Source organism: Ursus arctos, unplaced genomic scaffold (assembly GCF_023065955.2).
Source record: "Ursus arctos isolate Adak ecotype North America unplaced genomic scaffold, UrsArc2.0 scaffold_7, whole genome shotgun sequence".
In the NCBI taxonomy this organism is placed as follows: domain Eukaryota; kingdom Metazoa; phylum Chordata; class Mammalia; order Carnivora; family Ursidae; genus Ursus; species Ursus arctos.
The window spans coordinates 46449907-46464817 of NW_026623089.1; the positions used below are offsets into that span (position 1 = coordinate 46449907).

General features: G+C 56.9%; 1 protein-coding gene across 11 annotated transcripts in view; it reads right to left on the minus strand.

Moving 5' to 3' along the window:
* ZMIZ1 (zinc finger MIZ-type containing 1) overlaps positions 1–14911 on the minus strand; it is a 233940-nt gene that overhangs the window by 67659 nt on the left and 151370 nt on the right. The window contains exon 1 of one of the 11 annotated variants that reach the window (XM_057308720.1): positions 478–873. The exons of the other annotated variants lie outside the window; for them this stretch is intronic. The gene's annotated coding sequence lies outside the window, so the exon portion shown is untranslated. Of the gene's footprint in view, positions 1–477; positions 874–14911 lie in introns of those variants that run through there. 11 annotated transcript variants of the gene reach the window in all.

Sequence of the window (14911 nt, forward strand, 5' to 3'; positions counted from 1 at the left end):
GCCGTCCGGCTACCGCACCGCACACATCAATTATTCATCGCCCGTCTCCAGCTTCCCGGGCGAAGCCAATCACAGGCGGAGGCTCCGCTAATGGGGCCGCCGCCGCCGAGGAGGCAGCCAGCCGCGCGCCCGGGCGCAAGCGACAGCCCTCCGGGGACGGGGATGGGCCGGGGGCGCGCGGGGGGCGGGGGCGCACGGGGCGCGCCAGCGAAACTTCCCACGGCCCGCGCCCCGCGCCGGGACCCCGCCGACGCGACCACCCACCCTGCGTGCGCCCGCGTGGGGCTGGGGGCTCCGGGGAGGCCCGGCGCGCCGCGGAGGGGGGAGGGGAGGGAGGAGGAGGAGCGCGCGAGGAAGATGAAAGGCTAGCAGACCTGCCTCGGCGTCTCCAGGGAGCCCCGGCTCGCGCGCGCCCTCCCCGCCCCGCGAGCCTCGCGGTCCGCACCCCCGCCCCCCCAGCCCGCCGCCCGCACTCACTCGCGCGCGCAGACCGTCGGCCCAGCCACTTTGCTGCGAGGGAGCGCGAGCTAGTATGAATCGGAGGCAGCTCACATTTCAAACTTGCACGCAGGGGTGGTGCTGGTGCACGCCGCCGCCGAGCGAACGCACAACCCGACGAGCGGCGCTCCAGCCTCCGGGCGGGGGCGGCGACCAGGGCCCCCTCCTACCGCCCCCCCCGCCGCCTGGGCAATTAATTGGAAGCAACACTTGTGCGAGTGGGTCTCCCGGAGCGCTGTTGCCTGAGGGGGCCGCCAAGAAGGCGCTGGAGGTGGTTGACTTGGGGTGTCTCCCGCCCCCCCACCGCCCCCAGGCGAATCCTCCCAAGTGGTCATGCTAATGAGGGTCCCCGGCGGGGTGGGGGTGGAGGAGGGAGCTAGCCTGGGGGCGGTCTCGGCCGGGGGGGGGGCGGGGAGGGGAGGGGCGGGGCGGTACTGGGTCATCCGGATTGCAACCTCGGTTTGCAGGATTTTCGGAACCGGTTAGGGGGCGGAGAAAGCAGAAGACCTGGCATCTAACCTGGCACAGGGGCCCCTCTACCTTCGGGATTCCCCGAACGCGGAGCTGGGGGCAGGGTGAGCGGGCGTACGTACGCTTTACCTCCCCGACTTCGGGGAGTTCCTGTGCCCTGGGCCAGCGGCTGTAGGGAAGCCGGGGGCGGCTGCGGTGCGCGACTCGGCTCTGCCCCGCCCCGGGAGCTGCTGCCTTCCTGACATTGCATCCTGTGGTGGCCGCAGCCTCTTCCTTCCAGCCTGTCTTTCGCAAGGTCTCCTGGCGCTGAGCTGAGCTTGCCCCCTCTCCACCCCTCCGCCCCCGAGACACCCCTGGAAGCCCACCCACTGTCCTGCCCAAAGAGCTCTGCGTCCCTCCCTCTTTCCACTACCATTACCCTCTTGAGAGAAAGGTTTGATAGTCCCCTTCCCGAGCCCTACCCACCTGCCAATGAAATTTTCTTGGTGACCTAACTAACTCAAATGACTAGGAAGGTAAGAGGGGTCCCATCATTCATCCTAAAGAAAGACAGCCAGCACTGTCTTTAAAATCTCCTCTATATTGGCTGCTGTGCCCTGCTCTGGGAGACATTGCGGGGAACTGACCAGGTCCCCTAGCCTTTGTTGCTTCTCTAGACTTCATTCTCGGATGCTCCCCTCCTTTTTCAGTCAGCCTCTGGCTGTCCCCTAAACCTTACTGTCTGTCCTCCTGCCCGCCCTGGAAGTGGCTGAGACAAATCACTTATCTAGAAATTATGTTCTTGCTCCTTGTTTGACATAAATCGTTAGCAGGCTCTAATCCCACCCACTGCCACTTGAAATATCACTTTCGGGGATGGCATTTGGAAATGCAGTTGTCATGGGCTTTCCCTCCGAGGAGCTGGTTAAATGGATTAATTCATACTTCATAACTTGCTGCCTTTTGGACAAGAACTAGCTTCCTGCAAGAGAGATTAATTGGCATCCCCTTCCTGCAGGGCCAACCCCAGGGGCAGCCGCAGAAAGAGGGACTTCTCTGCTCTACACAAATTCCAGGCTCCACTTAGTCTCCCCTCTTCCAAGGAGTCTTCCTTATTTTGGGTTAGAATGGTTTCTGCGGGGAACAGTCATTTAGTGAGACATTCGTTGGGGCCCTGCCCTCCCAAGCAGCCCCATCGGGGCTTGGGATCTCAAGCGGGAAGAGCCCTATGGCTCTATATAGACTCCCATCTTTCTCACTTTGCCTGGCGCAGTCCCCACTGCAGATCCCCTAGACAATGTTCTCCCAAGCCCAGTGCTCAGCCAGTGACACCCAGAAACAGATGGGGCCTGACAATCTGGCCCAAATTGCAGAAGAAAACACTTGAGATGGAAGTCCACAAAACCACTAACATTAATCTGGTTTTAACATGGTGTCAGATTACCCAGAATTCACATAGCCAAGACTTCAAATAACCAGAATACATGCCTCCTGGATCCTCTCCTCCCAGAAATTCTGCGCCCTGATAGTTTACAGTATTAATCTGATCCTTAGAGCCTTCCAAGCCACCAAAGACCTAAATGTTTGGAACTTCCAGGTTCATTCTTGAAATTCCCTGTTAGCGTTGGTACCAAGTAGCCAGCCCCCAGGCACCGAGTTCAGAAAAACCACTTCCTGTACGTTGAGCCAGAATCCGGACTGGAGCTGGGGTTTATACCAGAGGGACACAGACCGGGCGTCACTGCCTGGAAAACGAGTAAGACAGCCCTACCGAGCCGCCTCCCCAGCCTCTCAGTTCTGGCAGAATGGGGGGGGGCGGGGTGAGAAAAGCATTAATATGCTTATTTAAATTCCTCAGGCCTGGGACCAATCGTTTTTTACTTTCTCCAGGTAAGCAAAAAAAAAAAAAAAAAAAAAAAAAAACTATCCACCAGCAGATTTACGTAATTAGAAAAACAAATTGTTTTCAAGCATCCATTCACCAGCCGGCACACATGGCTTCCCGGCCGAAGCTAGGGTTTTCACATGCTAATTTCAAGGCCCGCTCGGCCCTATTTCAGCCCCTCTCGGGCCCACTAGGTTAGCAAGCTCTTAGTAACGCCACACGTCCCAAGCCTCCAGAAATACGGGTACTCTAACCAGTTCCTGCTTCAGAAGGGCTTCTCCGGACTTCACGTTCCAACTCCGTTTCTCCAACTTCCAAAGATCTGCTCCAAAGCCCCGAGCCCAAAGTGGCCTGCTCCACCCCCTGGGCGCACTCCTTGATAAGGATCTGCCGGAAAGGGGCTGCAGACAAAGCCGCCCTCCACCTCTGCCGGCAGTCGCTCGCCGAGCTCTCCGAGTGACCCCGGGGAGGGGGCACAGCCCGGGGGAATGACTTGGGAGGCAGAAGAAAGGAAGAAGAAAGGGAGAGCTGCGGCCCCGGCTCCTTGATGAATGCCCGCGAGCGCTCGGGAAGCCTGATGTGGGGATCAATAGCGGGTGGCTTTTCTTGCGGGTGTTTGAACTCCTCCTGCCATGGGCCCTGGCGAGGAGAAGCCGCCAATAAATCACGGCGCTGCAGCCAGGAAGGCAGCCCCGGCTCGCTCTGGAGGGCGCGGGCGGGGGGATTCTTCCCCCGGCTGGGGGAACCTGTCATGCGGAACGCACTTCTGCGGGACCGTGGGGGGAGGGGACCGCCGTGGCGCCTGGGGATTCAGGAAAAGCCTCTTCCAGGGTTCCGCAGCTAACCTCCAGGGCGCAGGGCCTCCGGGAGCCCGGCCCAGGCCAGGCCGGTAAGGAGAGAGCGAGCAAAGCCACCTAGGCTGTAAATCACCCAGGGGTCGAAAGTGGCTCCGCCCAGGGCTTCCAGGCTCAGGACTCGGTCGCCACCCAGGCGAGGCTTTGTGTGGGAGGCCTGGGGGCAGACAAACGCCAAGCCTCCTCCGACAGAGGCTGAGGAGAGGCGGAACAATGAACCCCAGAGGTGGCTCTTCTGGGCCTTCAGTGCTGAGAGCCACAGAGCGGGGCTAGCTGATTCAGCAGGTCTCAGCAAGGATCCCGATGACTCACAGATGTCACCCATGCAGGCCGGAGCGCTCAGAGGGAGGATGAAACAGACAGGGAGGCCCTGTGGGGAGCCACGTGAGTGTGACAGGCAGGAGCAAGGGCCTGGGAGCCACCTGGGCTGTCCACCTTCCCACAACTGGTCCCTCTCAGGACCCACGAAGGAGTTCAGGGTCCAGAGTCTGTTCAATAAAGGAAGGCGCACGTACTGGGGGTCACGGGTCGTGCTCGGCCCGCCCAGGAAGGCTCAAGGGACTGCACTGGGGGCCGGAGTTGACTCAGGGGCTCTGCCTCCAGAGACCTTCTCCTGCCCTCCTCCGAGGGGCCAGGGCACAAGCTCCTATGGTTTTTGATAATGCTGTTCCCTCTGTCCCCTTTCCCCTCTCCCTTCGCCCCCGTCAATCCCCTCGACTCTACTTGTACACTCCTGAAGAAGGCCCTGCAGAAGTCCAGCAGCCAGCCAATGGAGGTGTCTCCTCCAGGCCTCACAACCCTACCCGTGCATGGGGGCAGCAGGACGGCGCACTCCTACTTGGGAAACGGAGCTGGGACCCCCAAGCTGGATCCAGGCCTCTCCTGGTTCCTCATCGTACAGAGCTCAGGGTGACTGGGTGTTTGCTGTTTGCCGGGCCCGCTTAAAGGCACTTTCCAAGTATCAACGTGTGATCCTTACCCTCTCTGATGAGCTGTGATCATTATTCCCACTCTACAGACAGTAACATTGAGGCACAGAGAGGTTTGGACAACTTGCCAGAAGGATTTAAACTACTTGGCAGTCTGACTGCAGAGTCTGCCCTGGACCCATCATGTTATATTCCTAAGATGGGACTCAAAGATCCAGAGGTCAGGGGCCACCGTGGTCACTCCAGCTCGCTGATGAGAGCTGTATCCCCTGACTCTTGTTTTATATTTCTTCCAGCACACCGCATTACATATACTGAAATATTTTCTTTGTGTTTCTTTCTCCTATTTACCATCTGCATGATTGTAAGCATCCACCTGACATCTTGGTTGGCCAGGCTCCCCATGAGGGGGGACTGGGGACACGGTGGCGAATGAGACCTCCCTGGCTCAGAAGCTCCTATCACTGCACCCCACCCTCCCTTCCTGGATTTCTCCCCGAGCAGGGCCCTCATCCCAGACTCCGACTGCGCTCCCAGAAGTCTGCATTTGGCTTCCACCCAAATCTTACCATCATTTTCTTCAGAAAACAAAACGAACCCCTGCCCCACATCTCCATTCTGAGAGGCCCTACGATGCAAGGTTACTGGGGACCCAGGAAAGCCTCCTGCCAGGCTCCAGGAGGACAGAAGATGGGGGAGGGAACCCAGGAGGTGGGCACAAAATGGGCACTTGGGTGGCTTCAGTCTTCAAGAGCTGTCTGCCCTTTAACTGCTCAGCTGGGAAGGCGGCCACCCCCTCAGCTGTCTGCCCGTGCTGCTGGGACAGAGAGGCTGGCAGGCAGGGGCTGGCGGACAGGAAGGAACCGGCCAGGTCCCTGCTAGCTGAGGAGCAGTGGAGGGAGGCGATGGGCCTGGATTTGGAGGCCGAGGCTCAGGAAACAAGTACTGACGGGTTGCTGGCCCTGGACAAGTCCCTTAGGCTTCCTGGGCCCGTACCGCCTCCTTCGTACGATGCAAGTGAACCCACCTAACACCAGGTCGTCAGGGAGACCAGAGGAGTTAACAGCGACCATTCTTGAGAGGCTGAGTCTGTGCTGTGATGGTGTGGGCTGAACTATGTCCCCCAAAAGATGCTGAAGTCCTAGTCTCCAGTACCTGTGAATGTGACCTTATTTGGAAGGAGGCCTTTGCAGATGATCAAGTTAGGATGAGGTCATTGGGGTGGGCCTTACTCCCCTATGACTGGCGTCTGTTTAAAAAGCAGACATCTGGACACGGAGAGACACACGCACGCGGGAGGACGCCTAGTGACAGTGGCGTCATGGTGCCACGAGCTGGGAGAGAGACCTGGAACAGATCCTTCCCTAGTGTCTTCAGAGGGCGCAGGGCCCTGCTGCCGCGATAGCGCCATCTCAGGTCGGCAGGCTTCTGGCCCACAGCGCCCTGTGATTCTCCAGCCGGAGCTGCTTGGCAGGTGGTACTTTGCTGTGGCATTCCTAACAAAGCAGCGCCCCTGGTGACACCTCTAAAGCTGAAGTCCCGCACATCCCTGCTCTCCCCAGATCCCTCCCTGCGGTGGCTCTGGCTCAGCCAGCGTGAAGGCCCAAAGCCCTTATGATTACCCACAAGCCCCCACGTGACCTCCCTGACCTCATTTCCTTCCAGTCTGCCCTTGGCTTACTCGGCTCCAGCTTCCCTGCCCTCCTGGCTGCAGGTGCCCCAGACGCACCCTCCGAGGTGCGCCAGGCACGCTCTTGTCCAGGTGGCCAAGTGCACGTCCCGCCTCCCTGCAGGCCTGGCACAGGTGACCCCTTCTCTGGGAGCCTTCCTCAGCCACACTGCCCCAAATGGCAGCCCCTCCCCACGCTTCCTCCCACTCTTTCCTGACTTCGCTCTCCCCTCTGCTTTTAGGGCTGCTTGTTTCTCTTGCTAACGCTGTCGCCTGACTAGAGGGCAAGCCCCACATCAGCAACGACTTCTGTCCGTTTTGGACGTCTTGTGTGGACAGGGATCTAAGGGGTGCCGGGCAAAGGCGGGATATTTGCACTAGCAAGGACACGAGAACCAGCTGCCTGAACGAATGAGTGAGGCAAGGAATGAATGACTGAACAGGACGAGCTGTGGTGTCCTGCGCCCCCCGCCTGCCCCCCGCCCCCTGCCCACTGGAAGAACACGGGGTGGCTTCTATGTGGAGTCAGCCTGTTCAGACAGGAAGCTCAGGCCAGCTCACAAAGGGGCCACCGGAGGCGGTGGGGGGCTCGCCACCCAGGCCTCTAATGAATCTCTTTCCATTGATTTCTGGAGTCGCCTTTGAAGGGAAGGGACGGCCGAGGCAGCTCGAATGTCCGTGCCTCAGCAGTCCTGGGCTTTTATTGCTTCTCCCTGGACGCAGCTTTGACAGGGGGCTTCCGGACGGCCCCCGGGTTTGGACTGACATAAGCTCCCTGCAGTTGGGAAGGCAATTTCCCTTCCTGCTGAAGCTGTCTGTCTGTCTGCCTGCCTCCCTGCCCGTGCAGCATTTCTCCCTGTCTGGGCCGGGGCGGTCGAATTCCACTCCTGACACTCCCCAGAAGCAGAAATGAAGCTCAGACAGGGGACAGAGTTACGGCAACACACACACACACACACACACACACACACACACACACACACGTTCTGGCTCAAGGCTGGAGGAGATGAATGTAGGCTGCCCCTAGCCAGTAGTGACCCCATTGTGCCCCCAAGCCTGCGTGGCCGGTTACAGCCAGCCCTGTGCCCTGCAGAGCCTCTGCTTGACCGTCATTTAGCACTGGAGTAAAGAGGCCCTAGCCTCACTTGGAATGAGGGAACGGGAGCTCAGAGAGGGGCCTGGGCTTCCTGCCACCACACAGCAAATTAGTGGTAGAGCCAGGACTAGCCCTAAGACCTCTGGCTTGTTCCATAGCCCCAGGCCATGTCTCCCGATGCTGTGTTCCCACCAAGAGTACCAGCAAGGGCATGTTCTCCGAACTGTCAAGTGCTAGACAGATGGGGAGGTCTACTATTCTAAAGGGCTCTTGTCCATCAGCTGCCTCTTTTTAGGAGCTGATGGCATTTGGATGGGGAGGGTCTGTCCAACTCTATCTTCCTTCTCTTCACAGGGAGGTTGGGGGCCAGACTCTGGACCTTTCTGCTCCTTTCCTCATCCACAGAGGGTCGCGCACATCAGGAAGATGGGTGGGGGCATCCAATTTGGGCTCAAAAGAAGGACAGTCAGGGCTGTCTTGGGGTCGTAGTGAGCACCCTGTCACCTGAGGTGTGTAAGCTGAGGATGCAAAAATGTAGAGGGAATCTCGGAGTAGCAGGCCAGGGCTTCGGTGGCCATTTCTGCTCTCGGGTGCTCTCATAGGTAAGAGGAGAGGATGGGTGTTTGAGAAGCATGCCCAAGCACCTCAGTATGTTCTGGGCAGCAACAGAGCAGCTCTCCGAACCTTCCAGACGCATTAAAGTTTACCAGGAGCCCTTCATCACCTGTGTGCTTCCTTCCCTCCTCCTGACAATCCTGAGTGAGAGGACATTGTCCCCACTTCCCACTCCCTTCCAGACACTTGCTCCCAGCCCACAGCAGCTTCCTTCACTCCCCCGTGTGGTCCCAGGTGTCCCCCCCTCTCCCGGGGGTGGGGGGGGCAGTTGGACGTGAGCAGACAGGCCACGGAGGAATGTCTGTCTGGGGAAAATCCAAAGTGGCCGCCAGGGCAGGGCAAGGAGTGGGAGGCTTGATGTTGAAATCAGGATCTGAGCTGAGCTTGGCAGGTGGGAACAGCACACCCCTCCACTGGAGACCAAGGCCCCAACTGAGAGATGCTGCCCAGTAGAGAGGCTGGGGGCTTGCTGTGTGACCAAGAGCACGTCACCATCTCTTTCTGGGACACAGCTTCCCCCATACAGTGTGGGCATCTAGTGCAAATGCTGGCCTCTTTGCTACTAAGGGCATTGGTCTCCCTGAGTCTGATTGGGAATGCCCCAAAAAACACTGTCACAATTGAGCTGACATCCCCCCACACACACACATTGATAACTTATAAAGGATGGTCCAAGCCAGGCGAGATGCCTACAGTATACACAATCCTCTTAAGACCAAGAAGCCAATTCCAAAGTAGTGGGTCTACTAAGGTCCACTCTTGTAAATGCGTACGCGGTGTATCTGTAAACATATCCTTTGGTAGACCACGAGCTCCAGGAGAGCAGGGATTTTTGTCTGTTGTGATCACTGCTATATCCCTGGTGGCTCTGTACCTGGCACATAGGAGGTGCCCAACAAATATCTGTTGAATAACGATTATTGACCAAGTTATTATCCTATGTCTGCGGGACTTCAGATTTATTTTATAATATTCTATATGCCTTAATTGTTTATAAGGAGTATATATTATTCTTGTGATTAGAACAAAACACCCCATAAAACCACTTAGAATGATATGAAGCCAAAGTTAAGACTTTTCCCCCCAAAAGGTGCTATATACTGTCTTCAGAAACCAGTAACTCCACAGCGAAGCTTAAAACCACCCCAAGTCACCAACGGAGCTTCTGAGGCCCAGCTCTGTGTGGCCAGGGACTGACCATGGGCAAGAGGCATTGCTGGAGAGTTCCCGTCTGTCCTTTTCCCTCTACACATGGCACAATTCCACCCCAGCAGTCTCGTTTCTGGACACCCAGAAGAGCATCCACATTGTTGTCTCTGCCTCCGGCCCCTCGGTCCCTCCTGTAGCTGCTAAGGTTTTATAAAAGGCAAATCTGACCATGTTACTACCTTGTCTAAAACCTTCCATGGCTCCCCAGTGCTGCCAGGATCAAGTTCAAGCTTGAGCTCCCTAGATTGCCATTCAAAGCCCTGGAAGTCTTACGATAGTCTCAAGGAAGGCCCTTCTGCTACCCTCGACCTGAGTTGCTCTTGTCTAGAGGTTTCCAGCGAGTCCCTTAAAGGCATTTATGAACCCTGGCTTGCCCAGGTATATTGGAGGTAGGCTCACTGCAAAAACCCACATGCCACACAAAGTGCTGAACAGTGACTGGGAGCCAGCCTGCAGCATGGAGGGGATACTGCCACAAATCCAGGAGTGACAGAGAAGCTGAACCCTACCCTCCAATTTGGGGGCCTGTCCAGAGGAATGAGGAGCCAGGACCCCTGACAAATCTGAAAGGTGGTGCAAGCCATGGGCCAGCAGTCTGAGATGGGGTGCTTAAGGAGGGGAAAGGAAATCAGCCCAGAGATCTCAGCCCTGGGGGTACTATGGTTTGGGGCCAAGCAGCACTTCCTTTTCCCTGACTCCGTTTCCCCATTTGGGATGCAGGCAGTTTTCTGGGATGCATGGTAACAAGGCACAGCCCTGGGAACCCAGCCAGCGCTTCCGCTGCTCCCCCCCAGCAAGGGGAGCCCACGCCTCCCTCGGGCCCCAGACAGACCTGGGAGTGTGGTGTGTAATTGAATTTGGCCTCGTTACCTAATTGCGCTGAGGAACAACCGGTACTGACAGAGGCCTCCGGGTGTCAGGGGTGATTGGAAACCGGGAGCCGAGTGGCAGCCTCCAGACTCCTTAGGCATTCAAGGTAGCAATGCTAGATGCCAGCATCTTCACATTCCTTTGTCTCTCAGTCGCTCAGAACCAGGGAGGCAGGTGCTATTGTTCCCATCCTACAGGTGAGAAAACTGAGGCCCAGAAGCATCTTATGCAGGGACACCAAGTTCGGGTAAAGTAGACAGATTTGAACCCACATTTCTTCTGCACCTGGGGCCTTGGCACATGCTGTTCCCTCTATCTGAAATGCCCTTCTCTGCCCTCCTCTCTGGGCGGATTTTCTCCTTCCTGCTAGGGTCATTTCCTCAAGACAGCCTCTAAGACGTTCTTTGCAGAACTGATCTCAATGACATCATCACTGGAGGGTGTTTATTCCAAGTCTGTCCTTTCTAGCAAGCCTTGAGTTCCCGGAAGGCAGGGACCACATCCGCCTCACGCGCACTGTGTCCAGGCACCCAGCACAGGGCCTGGGATGCTGTGGTGCTCACTAAATATTTACCCAATGAATGGCTGAAAAAACTCTAAATTCCGGGTCTTTTCCGGACACCGTGAGTTGGTTCCCTGCCATCACTGGCCTGGGCCTTGGCCGGGGCGGGGTGTGGGGGAGGTCTCATCTGTAGGAAATATTATACCTGGGGCTGTGCCAGGAGTCCCTCAGTCACAGGGGAGGTAGAGTGACGCTTCAGGGCAGAGACACCCTCCAGACATAGTGGCCTCCAAGACAGAGGGATAGGATGCCCGCTCTGTGAGGCTCTGTAGTGAAGGGACAGGCCTAGGGCCACCCAGCCTGCAAACAGAGCCAGAACTGCCTCCCCTGCCACCACAGTTCTCAAATGCCAGAGCGAACGAAGAAGGCTCCTTTACAGACGGACAACTACTTAAATGTAAAGAAAACCAGTTGAATTTCAGCTGGAATTTTGGGTTTCGTGAAACAAGGCAAGGGGGAGGTTATTAGACTCTCCCCAAAGGCAGTGGTCCTTGGGCTAACGCACAAGGCAGCCCTGCTCCAGAGACACATCAGGCCTTCGTTCATCTGGGACCGTGAGCTGGTCTAGCTTCCCTCCTCCTTCTGGAAGGCAACTGACCTGGTACCCGGGCGTGCAGTTCTGGAGTGGGACTGCCCGAGTCTAATTCTAGCCCTGCCATTTGCTAGCTGTGTGGCCTTGAGCAAGTAATTAACCTCTCTGAGTCTCCTCAATATTTTTGTAAAGATGAGAGGATGTGCATGCCGTATTTGGCCCAGCGTCTGGAACATGGTAAGGACTCAATAAAACTTAACTCTTTAATTGACCAGTAGGAGAAAAATGATAGCACGAGGGGTTTAGCACGGTAGTATTAATGATGGTAGCATTAGCAGTAATAATAGCTGTTGTGGGAGTAATGGTACTACTAGTAGTAACAAAAAGAGTGTCAGGTGGTAACTATCATTTCACACCAGCCCCACCCCTGGCATGATGAGGGACGCTGGGAAGATCGTTCCCTCTCTCCAAGGCAATCTTCTCTCGGATAAAAATAGGTTGGGCCAGGTGATCCCCAAAGCCCTCTGTACTCGGACATTCACATCTGAGAGTAATAGTAGCAGCAAAAACAACAGACCCGTACTATTTATATTATTCCTTATTATTATTACATACCTCATGTTCTCCAAAAGGGCACTGTCTGCCTGCTTCCCCCTTTCTGTCCAACATACAGAATCCTCCTCCCTGACCTAGCCTTCTTCCTCTCACAGCTGATTTTTGGGTGGGAAGGTTGCTATCTACCCACCCAGTTTGCCTGTTACTGGGATGTGGCAGATGTACCTAGTTTTCACTACCCACAGGCGTGGCTCCCCCCCAGCATCATCCCGTCTAATCCTCAACACCCCAACACAAACAACCTTCGCAGGGAGGTATGGTGAGCCCCATTTCCTGATGCCACAGTTGAGGCTCAGAGAGGTTATGCCAGTTACCTAAAGTGACACAGCTTGAAAGCAGGGGAGCAGGACGCAAGCCCAGGGTGGCCTGCCTGCACGTTGGATACTTACCATATGGGTGATTGCTATGCCTCCCAGGGGCCTGCCCTCGTACCCTCAGCCCCATTCAGGTGCTCCTCAGGACCCTTCCCTGTTGACATGGCCTGAGGTCTCTTTCTGTATTCCGTGAACATGACCCGGTCCCACGGACTCTGCGGACTGACCCTTCCTTCTCCCAAGAGTCATGGGTCCATCCGTCCTGGTCTTGGGTCCCAGGGATTTAAGTCCCATGCCTCCACTGGCCGCCTGAGAGCCAGCCCTCCATCACAGCTGGACTAGCCTACACTGGGTCTTATTTATTTTTTTTAAAGATTTTATTTATTATTTGACAGAGAGAGACAGCCAGCGAGAGAGGGAACACAAGCAGGGGGAGTGGGAGAGGAAGAAGCAGGCTCCTAGCGGAGGAGCCTGATGTGGGGCTCGATCCCAGAACGCCGGGATCACGCCCTGAGCCGAAGGCAGACGCTTAACTGCTGTGCCACCCAGGCGCCCCTGGATGCCATTATTCTTTGCATGACTCCTGGCTGTGTGGACATGTGAATGTGACACAGGGTGACCTTTTCTGCACAAGGAGGGGGCCTGGGCCCCAGACCCTGAAGCCCAGCCTCAGCCAAAAGAAGGGCACCAGTGTCTCAGAGGAAACAGACCCAATTTGCGTGGTCACCTGCCCACTCCCCGACCTTGCTCTTTAGAGGGGAGACAGTGCCTTTCTCCTCCTCTTTCTTTTTCTTATATAGCAGAAAAAGAACCAGATACGGGAGCCCTGCCTCCAGGGGCTGGGCACCCAGATCTTCCCCCGGAGACCGACAAGGGGCCAGGGCTTCCACAGCAGCTGGGCTGGCAGCCAGCCGAAGGGGCACTGGGCCGCACCTCCCAGCGCTCGGCTTCCCCACGGAGCTCGGAGCTCGGGAGCCCGCCAGTTGCCGTCTGTCCCCGGAAAGGGTGGGTTCCCATTTTCTCTCTTCGAAGCCGCCCCTTTGCCTCCCGGCCTCCAGCAGACGCTTAATTAGGAGGAAGTGAGTCTAAACATCTGGGGCACACATCTGAGAGTGGGGAGCCTGGAGGAAATGGGAATACAGGCAATTATGTCACTTCCTGGGCGGAGGGTGCGTAGGAGGGGGGCAGCCCTGCACTGCAGCCGAGGTCTCTGGGGGCCAGGCGCAGGGCTGGCCCGGGGCAGGACCCGGGTGCCGCACCTGCGGCAGGGAGCCTGCGGCCTGGCTGGAACAGCTGCCCTAGGCTCCTGGCTCCCGGGCAGGGCTGAGCTGTAGCCCGTGGGCCCAGTGGCGCATGGAGCTGCGGTCCCAAGGGGAAAGGGGAGACAAAGGAACTGAAGGAGAGAGGGAGCAGGGAGCGGGAGGGAGAGGGAGGAGAGGGGAGAAGACAGTGGGGGAGAGAGGGGGAGAAGGAGACAGGGGAAGGAGGGAGGGAGGGGAGTGGAAGGGAGGGGAGGGAGAAAGGGAGGGAGGCAGAGAGGGGAAGAGAGGGAGAAAGAGGGACAGAGAGGCAGGACTGTTTTGCTCAGCTTAGAGGAAGGCCTCAGGGCATAGGGGACATGGGAGCCTCCCCAGGCAGCCTGCTAGGAGAGCAGTGACGCCCACAGGGGGTCCCGGAGGAGGCAGAAGACCCCAGTTCTGATCCCCGCCCAGCCATTTCCCAGCTGTGTGACCCTGGGCATGACTTCCCTTCTCAGAGCCCCAGCTTCCTCAGCTGGAAAAGGGGCTAGATCTCTGCCTCACGGACTGTTTATGGCAAGAGTACTACATGAAGTGGAGGCAGAGCAGGGGCTCTCTCTGAACTGTCCAACCCCATTGGGTTGGGAACGGCCTACTGGAAGCGGCTGGCCCCTGTGGGTTCCACATCGCCCCATTTCAGCCTCACCCTCAGCTGATGTGGGGCTGTTGGCATTGCCTTTTTCCTGAGCATGTAGGGTCTCTGTAAGCTCCTGGAGGGTACAGACAATTTCTAGGCTTACTCCATGGTTAATCACAACGTCTGCATATAATGGGTGCCCGTGCCCGCTTGTCGAAGGCGTGAATTTAGTTTATCCTTTGCACCGAGTTTCTGCTGTCATAATTATGTGCCTGTTTGAAAGGCAGACTCCTAATTTCACTCCCCCTCCCCACCCCAGTAATTCCTGTTCCCGCCAGAAGACAATAGTAGCTCTTCACCCCAAACAGGTGAGACTGGGTCCTTTGGAATTCCCTACAGGAGTCCAGCCCCAGGCAGCCTTTCCCACCTGGCCAGCCTCAACAAGCCAGGAAATGTGCCCAGGAATATAAAGAAGCAACTGTTAACAGCTCTTCAAGGAAAGTCATTGGTCAGAGCTCCCAAGCTCTGAGGTGTGTTTCTTGCCTGCAGGAAGGGGGGGTGGGCGGCAGGCCTGGCCGAGGTGCCCATGCTTCCTTCCAGCCACTGCCTGTCCACCACCTTGTCCCCAGTGAGGGGAATTACCACCTTGCAGAGCTCGCACTGCAAAACGCAAACACCTGGTTGCCTGGGCAGCACCTTGCCAGGGTGATGTGATCCAGATGGTCCCTTGAGAGGCAGCTGGGTTGCCATGGAAACAGAATCACTGCTGCTCTAGCCGGGAGACCCGGATACTAGAACGGCTGGACCCCAAGCTTGGGAGAAGCCAAGTGATTTGCACAAAGTCACACAGCAAGTAGGGTTCAGAGCCTGCGGTGCAATGTAAGACTTAATCTGAATGATTAGGGATAGAGCCCTTCTGAGATGCCAACCTGTGTTAA